The 11,638-nt window shown below is 31.2% G+C and overlaps 1 long non-coding RNA gene across 1 annotated transcript; it reads left to right on the top strand.

The window, feature by feature from the left end:
* Window positions 1-4,094: 4,094 nt before the first annotated feature.
* Window positions 4,095-7,751, top strand: LOC143058424 (uncharacterized). The gene is made up of 3 exons (XR_012973055.1): window positions 4,095-4,220; window positions 6,270-6,357; window positions 6,989-7,751. It is a non-coding gene; the product is annotated as an uncharacterized LOC143058424 (long non-coding RNA).
* Window positions 7,752-11,638: the final 3,887 nt, after the last annotated feature.

Here is an 11,638-nt window from a genome sequence, read left to right as displayed (position 1 = left end):
TTAGGTAATTATTATTAGTGTCGGTGATCAGAGAAAATATTGCATGCAAATTAATAAGCAGAGAAGAGACAATTATCAACTTGTGTATTATTCATTTTCTCGCAGTTATTTACGGTAAATTAACTATATGTATATATATCCCAAAACAGGTGTTCGGTTCTAGTACTATACAATTTAGTAAAACTGCTATATTTTGGGACCGAAAAGGGGTCTTACTGAACCTACTCCTTTATAAATATTAAGTAGGCATGCGTGGGTTCCATTTCATGAGACCTACACGGATTTTTTTATAAAATAGATTTAAAAATTATAAATACAGTTTTCAATTCTTTCCCGGCATAGATAAAAAAAAAATATGAAAATAAATAATCTTTTGAGAAATAATACGATATGGTTTAATTATTTCACTTCATTATAATGATAAATCCTTTAGATCTGAAATGTTTAATTAAAACGAATTTATCATTTTGATCTACCGATAAACTTTAAATTGAAGTGACATGGTCAGCTAAGTAACCTGATTAGTTGCATGGCTGATTACCATCTTACAGGTGACCCAGTAATTTTCCATATGACACTAGCGTGTACCCTCGGGGTGTGTATAACTTATTTTTTTGGGGAACATCCTGTCCACGTGTAATACTTAGCATATATTCCAACATTTGACATTAAACAAATTTTCTTTGTAGCATCGGAGGCAATTTCATGTTCAACCACACAGAAAATTTCACAAAAAAAATATGATAAAATCATAAGAAAAAGAATAAGAAATACTAACAAAAAAATTTGGCATTAATAAAACGGGGATTCGTGTATTCAAGAGCTTATTTTCAGTGGACAACAACAAATGGAAGTTTTTAACGACCTTGACTGGCTATAATATATATATATATATATAGCACTTGCACGGTCGTTCCAGTGGACATATTTCATACCAGATTACTTATTCTTTTTATATATATGACAATTATTGTTCAATCTGATACACGTACCTATAATGTACAGTATTTTTGAACAGCTTCAAATATATGGGGTCCGTAGTAATACCGCAAAGGACCTCCTTAGTGCACTAAGAACAAAATTGTGCACTAAGGACCTGATGGAATGATACAACTGTTACAAAGGACATGGCATATAAAAATAGACTTTGTAAAAATTCATGATTTTAAATTTTACAATTATACCTTTTTTAATTAGAAAGTTATCTAATGTGTATTCGACACGTGCCTCAAAAAAGTGATTGTCACCTTTTAAAATAGTGTAATAGGTAGAAATTCACATTCGCTCAACCTTGACCCGTTCATAATCTGCTAGTATACTGTTTAAACATGTATATATGGTATTTCAAATTGTTCTCTATTTTTTTCCCATTTGTTTGTTTCTGCCGTATTTATTCTGTCTGTTATAATTTTTACTTCTAAAGTAATAAAGTATTTTCAACTCTTTTCAGTTTGGGAATTTTTAATCCTTTTAATTTTAAAAAGACAAATAATTGTGAACACTTCACGGAAAAGTGAGGATTTATATTTGGTTGCTACAACGTCCAGTTGCCAATACTTCATTCATTTTTCTGATGTCAGAGACCATGCCCCACAGCAAGGTTTTATAAGGATAGAACATAGGCAAATGCAAATAGATTCTATTGACTATATCTTTGCTGCTTTGGTCTCTGCATGTATAATGATTCATGATGTTTTATGGGATACTTAACTTCTGTTCTACAAATTTTATATTAAAATATATTCTGATTTTTCATTTTTAATGAGATTTTAGTTTCTGTTAATAAGAGGCAGTACAAAAAACATGTTTTAATCATAATTAAGGTGAACCCAGACCCCCCCCCCCCCCCCCTGTCAACGTGACACCTAACCAAACCGCTTGAAAATCTTAAAATATTTTTTAATGTTATCTTTACTATATATTGAATAGGGTGACACGTTGTCGCTACATAATAACCAGATAAAATGGATCTTGTTTATACAAAAAATATTTCAAGATTGTGGTTTCTCAAACATATGGGAGTCACAAAATTTTGTTAATAAAGAATGGTTAAAAACTGTCATAAAGCAGAGATTGCTAGATCAATATATTCAGAACTGGAATTCCCTCATTCAAAATTCGTCAAAAGGTATAAACTACAAAATTTTTAAGAAAAACTTGGAATTGAAGAATATTTTAATATTTTGGACTTCAAAGACGCTATTGTTTTTTGTCGATTTCAAACGACTAATACTAAGTTGCCGATTTAAACAGGAAGATGGCAAAACGTAATCAGAGAAAACCGCTTTTGCAGTCTATGTAACAATCGACAAATAGGTGACGAATATCATTTTATATTTGAATGCAAATTTTTCAATCAAAAACGAAAAGAGTTTTTAACTGCATATTTTACAAAACGGCAAAATACAGTTAAATTCTCTGAACTTATGTCAAGTACAAGAAAACCAGTTCTGAAGAAGCTTTGTTTTTTTTTTTTTTTATAGAAAATATAAATACTTGTGTTTGTCGGCCCGTGATGTACTCCTGGCTTGTAACTTTTGTAACCTCTCTCGCTTGTTTTGTACATATTGTAAATATTTATTGTTGTATTTGTTATCTCTGTACCGATGTAATGCATTTGCTTTATGAGAATAAAGATATATATAGAAACTTCTTTAAATATACACAAGTCATAATTACATTGGCCAGAGGGTAACTTGATAATTAGAGGATCAAAGGATTTAATTAAGACAATCCAAGACTGCTACCTCTATATTTTATTATACATATCATTATTAGCCTCACTTAGGGTGATACAGCAATTGCAAAACGGGTAGATACGATCTGTAATCAAATAATTAAACTAATCAAAAGTTTATTTAGAGTAACCATATGCCGGATGAACAAAAAGTTTTCCATTTATTGAAAAACATATGGTTTTATATAACAAGAAAACTTCTCTAGTATTCTAAACATTTATCACGTACCCCCTCCCCCAAACCTCCGCTTCAAGCTCTAGATTCGCGCCTGCACATTGTGAATTATATTTCTTACATCAAGATGCTTATTACTTTATAAAATAAAATGGTATTCATCTTCAATTGTTGAAATAAAGATGAATTGTTAAAAAAAAGCATTGACATCAGTTTTAAAGTTATTGTTCATAGGAGACTGTAATGATTTATAGTCTCTTTTTAAAACGTAATATAATTTTACCTCTTGGAGTTTTTCTATATTACTTCTGTAATCGGATTTAGAAGAACCCCACGGACACCACATACACTCATGCATATGTCTTTCATTCAAGGTATAATGATAATATATATGTAAACTCTTATGTTGTTAAAAAGGAAACGAAATCTCAAAAGCATTTTTGTCTCAATTTGTATCTAAAAATAGGGTTCTTTAATTTTAATAAAAGCTTGCATAGCAATTTCCTTAAAAACGAAATATAACAAAGGCAAAGTTTTAAAACACAAAATTCATTTTTTTTTTATTTTTCTTTCATAAACTTGAAATTTTACCACGCTAAACCGTTAGGTTTATTCAACAACAACCATTAATTAATCTATAAGTAACGATAAAAAGACAATTGTGTATTGGATTAGGTTGATTGAACATGATGATTAGTGAATTTGCAATAAGCCGTTGGTCACGTGCCGAGTGGCACGCGTTGATTAAAAAGTCATTTAACTTCAAAATTACAATATCTATTGATACCTAACTTTACAGATATGAGGTATTTAATCATATCCTCCTATATATCCATATTCTCTGTGATCTTAAAACATCGTTTTAGTGTCCTTAGTTAATGCAAAAACTTTCTTCTTAGTCAGCGCCATTAAGAATTCCTTTGCGGTATTTCTACACACCGAAATATATGGCCTTACTATTGGTAAAATACCACAGTACTCAGTGTCACTAATAGTCAAAATTTTGTGCCGTGAAAACTGGAAATGAAGTTTAGCGGGACATAGGAAATTACAAAAATATTAGAATTGTTTACTTACATAGTGTAAGCGGGATGCGGGAATCTAAAAAAAATAAATAGTAACTATAAAGCGAGATCCGTGAACAGAACCCCCAAATGAGACCCCATTTTTGGTCTTTTTAGCTAGTTTCCTTCCCCTACATTACTTGTAAGTTGATCGTTTTTGTAAAGCAGCATTCGAGGTCTGACAGTATATTACCAAGAAATGCACAAAATATTGAAAAAGAAGGTTTAGAAAATTTAAATAATGGTATGCACACACACTCCCCTGTCAGCACAGACAATTGTATTTTTGTAAACGCGCCAAACTCATTTCTTCCACAGTGAGACAAGCTTTACAATGTTGATGGTGGTGAAAATCTAGTCCAAATTATTTGGCAAATAATTATGACGTCTTGCAAGGCTATTTTATTTCTGGAACGCTTTCCTCTGACGAAGCCGAAATGTGAAACCAAATCAACAAGAAGTCTAATACTTATAATAGAACTGAATATAAAATCGAAATGTAAATGGAGAATGTATCAAAAGACCAAAGAGCAGATAACAGCCAAAGGGCACCAATGGGTCTTCAATGCAACGAGAAAATCCCACAACCCGAGGAGGGGTTCCTAACCAAAGACAAATGGGGGGGGGGGGTCCAACTACATGTCCCCATTCAATACAATACAATACAATCTGCTTTATTTGAAAAACACTCCGTCACATTGACATGTGAAACAATTAAGAGGTAAATTACCAAATACAATCACATACAATTAAAAAAATAAATAAAACAACTTAGAAATAAAATATATGGAAAATTACTTTATATTATAATATTTTAACATTATAATATTTTAGTTAACTTTGAAATGAATTATATATATAGACACATTTTAAAAAAAAAAAAAAGTAATAAGTTAATATTTGTCAATGACAGTTAGTCCTTTCATTTTTGCTTAATTCTGATATTTCACAAAGTACTCTGGAATATGCTGATTTCTGATATTTTTTAACTAATAAAGAATTGCATTCAAATAAATAATGGAATTCATTGCCAATTGCAGTTAAACACAGATTGCATGTCCTTTTTTCTTTTGGAATGACTTATTACCATCTTCCCAGCTCTACTGGGATTTTACATTGCAGCGTCTTAGTTTTGAAATATATTTACGTTCGAATGGTGTTAATTTTAAAATTCAAATGCATTGATCGTCCAATAAAGAACAATGAAGAAAGGGGGTTCCAACATGTCCAACCCTCAGACCCTCCTGGATCCCTGCCTGTGAGGCATGCTTTAGCTTGCCATTAAACAAAAATGTATACTAGTTGAGTGATAATGGACGTCATATAAAACTCTTCGATATAAAAAAAGAAACTAAAATAAAAATCATACAAAGGTCACAAAGGCCTCCTGAAATTACAATTATATAAATCATCTCACATCTTTGCGCATTTCTTGAAATTGGTCATATTAATAAATGCATGCAATATTTTCAGAAAATTTCAATATATAGGCTTTTTTAAAAAAGTCAATCCTGTGCATGATTTATCAATGATTATACTTGCACAATTAACGCATGTTGTTCTCAAAACTAAGAGGTGTCTATGCTATTTATGACAATTTTCATGGTTCAGTGGTTATAGTTAAGTTTTTGTGTTTTGGTCTGTTTTTCTCATACTTTATGCAATAGGTCTACTATATTTGTTGTATGAAATGATTGTAAGGTGTACATGTCTAGTGGGATGATGTCATCTGACCTTGACCTCATTTTCATGGTTCAGTGGTCAAAGTTAAGTTTTTGAGTTTTGGTCTTTATCTATTAAATACTATAAGCCATAGGTCAACTGTATTTGGTGTATAGAAATATTTTATGATCTATATGTCAGCATGGTCAGTGGCGCAGGTTTTATTTGACCTTGATCTCATTTTCACGGTTCATTGATCAGTGTTTTTGTGATTTGGTCTATTTTTCTTAAACTATAAGTAATAGGTCAACTATAATTGTTGCATTGAAGCATTGTTAGCTGTATATGTCTGCCTGGCATGGTTCATCTGACATTGACCTCATTCTCATGGTTCATTAGTCTTTATTTATTTATCTTGGTTAATGTTAAGTTTATGTGACAGTTGTGATAAAGCTTTATACTTAGGACTATCAACATATTATCAATGATTAGTAAAAGAAGGCGAGACATTTCAGCGTGTGCACTCTTCTTATTAAACACACATTAATATACATCATGTACATTAAACAGCAAAAAAAAAATATTGATGCAAGATGCCATTCAATAATAACTTTTACTCTTTTATGTATAGGACAAGAACTATAGAAGATACAGAGAAATTATAAACAGCAGAAATGATAGGCAATTTAAAATTTGCAGAAGCAAACTAAACCTAAATGGTAAGGCCACTTTTATTTTTTTTTTTTAAAGTTGTTGAACTTGAAAGATGATAATCATGATTACTATAAAAATTAAAAGATGTGGTATATTAAATATGAAAACTATCATGGCTTTAAGAAAGCAATAGTAGGCCTGTGACGACCTTCAATAATGAGAAAATCCATACCCTATAGTCAAAGTAGGCAGCTATAAAAGACCCAAAGATGAAAAATTGAAACAATCCAACATGTCCAAACTGTAAAACTAATTGCCTAGTTTATTACAAAATAAATTACAAAAAATAAATATAACCGGTATGAAACAACAACAACAACAACCACTAAATTTTAGTGTCAGACTAAACTTACAAAAACTACAGGCTCTGAACTTTGGACAGGCACAATAGGAATATGGCAACCTATGATGTAAATTTCCTGCAAACACAGACTGGACTAATGTAAATCAACTAATTTTTCGTGAATACTTTATTTTGCGTTTTATACTTTCTAGTCTACATCACAGCTAATTATTTTTCCCAAGGTTCAAGTTTACTTAATGAATTTTAATAAAGAAAGATAAATATGAAAAACATTTATTGCTGTTTCTCTCTCCATTTATAACATTTTATTTGTTTATTTTGTGTATTTATAGGTTATCAGACATCTTGGTTTTCATGATCAATAGGTCATTACTGAAGAGGAAACTTAAAGTTGAAATTTATTTACAAAGTGCATAATTGGATTAATTTGAACTGGAATGTGTGCTTTCCTGCAAAAAAGAAACAGGAAATTTCATCATTATCACATGATAATGCCCATAAACAAAATGGAGTTCTATCATAGATACACAAAAACACTATTGCATAAAAGCAACAACATATTATATATATTATTCGAAAGAAAGGAGAATGCAGAACAAATACTATTTTGTTGTTGAAAAAAGGAACACCAGTTTTATCCACTCATTTACATCGCTCCCTCATATCAAATATACGGAAGAAGATCATTGAAGAACAATTTGCAAAAATGTTTTCTCTTAGAATTGAAGGAAAATGTTAAGTGAATGGAATAATGTATTCACTGAATTCTTACGTAGTGGATTGAATAACTGTACACAAGCTGAAACAGAAGACAATTTTAATTTAAAATAACACGAAAAGTGTATATTTTATTATTTAATCTGCAAATATATAAACAAATTCTTTAGAACACCACAAATGGTATGACATTCAAATTGGTTGCTTATTAATGTATTGCATTGAAACAATTACAAAGAAAACAGAATCATTTGCTACAAATTTTTTTTATAAATCATAGTTAAATTTTATAAAAAGTATGAACAATACCTAGATCTAAACAGTCAGACTTTATCAATTTTCAATGTCATTAAAATGTTGAGTCAAACATTTATGAAAGTTTTGAATATCATTTGCATCAACTATACAGTCTTGTAATAATTATATTCATATACTGTTTGTATACATGGTATAGAGAAGAAATGTTTAACAAGAACAAATAAGGGAAATTTGATGTTCAGAAATTTCCTTAGAGGAAATTTGAATAACAATGATTTCCTTAGAGGAAATTTGTTGTCTTGAAGGAAATCTTTTTCCCTTGAATAAACAATTTCCCTTGAGGAAAAAACAATTTGCCTTTGAGGAAAAATCTTTTTCCTTTAGGGAAATTTGATTTCCCTTGAGGAAAACAACTATTCCTCTAAGGAAATTGTTGAAAAAAGGGGCATAACTTTTTTAACAGTGGTGCTAGAGCCAAAAAATTTTAGGACAAATATCAGGGAACCAATACCAACCAAGTTATCAACTTCATTTTGATGTAACTCCAAAAATTAAGGTGAACAACTTTTGCACTCAGCGGAATTGCAAACTTGTCCCGGAGACAAATCTGCTTTTCTGAGATGTTTTACAAGGTTCCAAAAATGTGTTATGCCCTACAGCTTTCCATCCAGCTAAGGCAAAAGTATATTCTCTTTTATTCTCATATATCCAGTATTTGCAACAAATTGTAATTTTTCTGAAGAAAAAAATTCAAATGGAAAATAATGTTTGTATTGTAATATATTGTAATATAGTATGTTCCCATGGGAAGAAAAATTGTTCCTATGTGAAAAAAAATTGTTCCCATGGGAAGAAAAATTGTTCCCATGGGAAGAAGATTTGTTCCCATGGGAAGAAATATTGTTCCCATGGGAAGAAAAATTGTTCCCATGGGAAGAAAATTTGTTCCCATGGGAAGAATTAATTCCCATGGGAACTTTTTGTATTCATCTTTTCCCATGGGAACTTTAAAGTTCCTATGGGAACTCTAAACTTCCCATGGGAAAAGTATTTTTTCCCATGGGAACTTCCAATGTTCCCATGGGAAATTCTAATATTCCCATGGGAATTATCAAATTTCCCATGGGAAATGTACTTTTAATCAGCTGCAGTGACAAGAGTGACAACAGTGACAAGTTGGGACATATGGCATTTTTTCAGTTTTTCAATAATCTATCACTGGGCAAATTTTTTTTTTGATATCTTGTAAACCGACAAAGTCAGATTTGCCGATACCGGAATGGCAAATTTGTCCCGCACAGTGTTTATAGATAACTAAATATTTGCCAGACAAACAATGCGATTAGTTGACAAATATCTAAGGACATCCCATTTAAAAGTAGAATCATCAGCATAACAATTGTTTGAAGTTTATCTAAAGTTTACACTTACGGCTGATACCTTCACCAAATTTATATACAAGTACGGGATTCACCAATTTTATACCCATCTTACGTGTAGTCGTTAAATTTATATACAAGTACGGGTTTCATCAATTTTATACCCATCTTACGTGTAGTCGTTAAATTTATATACAAGTACGGGTTTCATCAATTTTATACCCATCCTACGTGTAGTCGTTAAATTTATATACAAGTACGGGTTTCATCAATTTTATACCCATCTTACGTGTAGTCGTTAAATTTATATACAAGTACGGGTTTCATCAATTTTATACCCATCTTACGTGTACGTGTTACATTTATATACAAGTACGGGTTTCATCAATTTTATACCCATCCTACGTGTACGTGTTAAATTTATATACAAGTACGGGTTTCATCAATTTTATACCCATCTTACGTGTAGTCGTTAAATTTATATTCAATTACGGGTTTCTCAAATTTTATACCCATCCTACGTGTAGGTGTTACATTTATATACAAGTACGGGATTCACCAATTTTATACCCATCTTACGTGTAGTCGTTAAATTTATATTCAATTACGGGTTTCTCAAATTTTATACCCATCCTACGTGTACGTGTTACATTTATATACAAGTACGGGATTCACCAATTTTATACCCATCTTACGTGTACGTGTTACATTTATATACAAGTACGGGTTTCATCAATTTTATACCCATCTTATGTGTAGTCGTTAAATTTATATACAAGTACGGGTTTTTCAAATTTTATACCCATCCTACGTGTACGTGTTACATTTATATACAAGTACGGGTTTCACCAATTTTATACCCAACTTACGTGTACGTGTTACATTTATATACAAGTACGGGTTTCATCAATTTTATACCAATCTTACGTGTAGTCGTTAAATTTATATGCAAGTACGGGTTTCATCAATTTTATACCCATCTTACGTGTAGTCGTTAAATTTATATTCAATTACGGGTTTCTCAAATTTTATACCCATCCTACGTGTACGTGTTACATTTATATACAAGTACGGGTTTCATCAATTTTATACCCAGCCTACGTGTACGTGTTACATTTATATACAAGTACGGGTTTCATCAATTTTATACCCATCTTACGTGTAGTCGTTAAATTTATATACAAGTACGGGTTTCATCAATTTTATACCCATCTTACGTGTAGTCGTTAAATTTATATTCAATTACGGGTTGCTCAAATTTTATACCCATCTTACGTGTAGTCGTTAAATTTATATACAAGTACTGGTTTCATCAATTTTATACCCATCTTACGTGTAGTCGTTAAATTTATATACAAGTACGGGTTTCACCAATTTTATACCCATCTTACGTGTAGTCGTTAAATTTATATTCAATTACGGGTTTCTCAAATTTTATACCCATCCTACGTGTACGTGTTACATTTATATACAAGTACGGGATTCACCAATTTTATACCCATCTTACGTGTAGTCGTTAAATTTATATTCAATTACGGGTTTCTCAAATTTTATACCCATCCTACGTGTACGTGTTACATTTATATACAAGTACGGGATTCACCAATTTTTTACCCATCTTACGTGTACGTGTTACAATTATATACAAGTACGGGTTTCACCAATTTTATACCCATCTTACGTGTAGTCGTTAAATTTATATTCAATTACGGGTTTCTCAAATTTTATACCCATCCCACGTGTACGTGTTAAATTTATATACAAGTACGGGTTTCACCAATTTTATACCCATCCTACGTGTACGTGTTAAATTTATATACAAGTACGGGTTTCTCAATTTTATACCCATCTTACGTGTACGTGTTACATTTATATACAAGTACGGGTTTCTCAAATTTTATACCCATCTTTGTACGTCTACGTGTTAAATTTATATACAAGTACGGGTTTCTCAAATGTTATACCCATCTTACGTGTACGTGTTAAATTGATATACAAGTACAGGTTTCATCAATTTTATACTCATCTCACGTGTTTTATACTAATAAATAGTTTCGGCTATAGAATGATATTATTATAGTCCAAGATTAAATAAGAAACTAAATTGAACTTTAAATTTGTCGTATTTATAGTGCTCTATACAGATGACTATGCGGTATGGGTTTTGCTCATTGTTGAAATTTGTTTGGCGAGGTATAGTTAGTACTTACATACACATCATTTGGACTGTAGTGGAAAGTTGCATTTTTTGGCAATCATACCACATCTCCTTATTCTTATATTTAGGGATTTTATAAATTCGATTCTTATCTTATTCATTTTGAGATTTGTCCCTTTTCGGACTATCCTGATCAGTATTGTACTTTTGATTACCATCACTAACATGGCCATGTCTTTATAAGACAATCGAATCGCGTCCTTCTAATCCCGACCCAAACGATATTGCACGAATGAAAATAATTGTGTGTCTACTTGGGAAAATTTGACTAAACTCATGTGTGCATGGACGTTTAAAACCGGAGTTTGCATTTTCTATTTAAATTTGAAAACGTACATGCAACTTGTAATTCTTGGCTACCTTTATATTTCGCTTATTTGACTATCCAAACTTTTAGTTCTGGCCGTTTC

This window comes from Mytilus galloprovincialis, chromosome 14 (genome assembly GCF_965363235.1).
Source record: "Mytilus galloprovincialis chromosome 14, xbMytGall1.hap1.1, whole genome shotgun sequence".
NCBI classification, from domain to species: domain Eukaryota; kingdom Metazoa; phylum Mollusca; class Bivalvia; order Mytilida; family Mytilidae; genus Mytilus; species Mytilus galloprovincialis.
The sequence above is the reverse complement of the archived record's forward strand: the minus strand, read 5'-3'. Positions and strand labels throughout refer to the sequence as shown.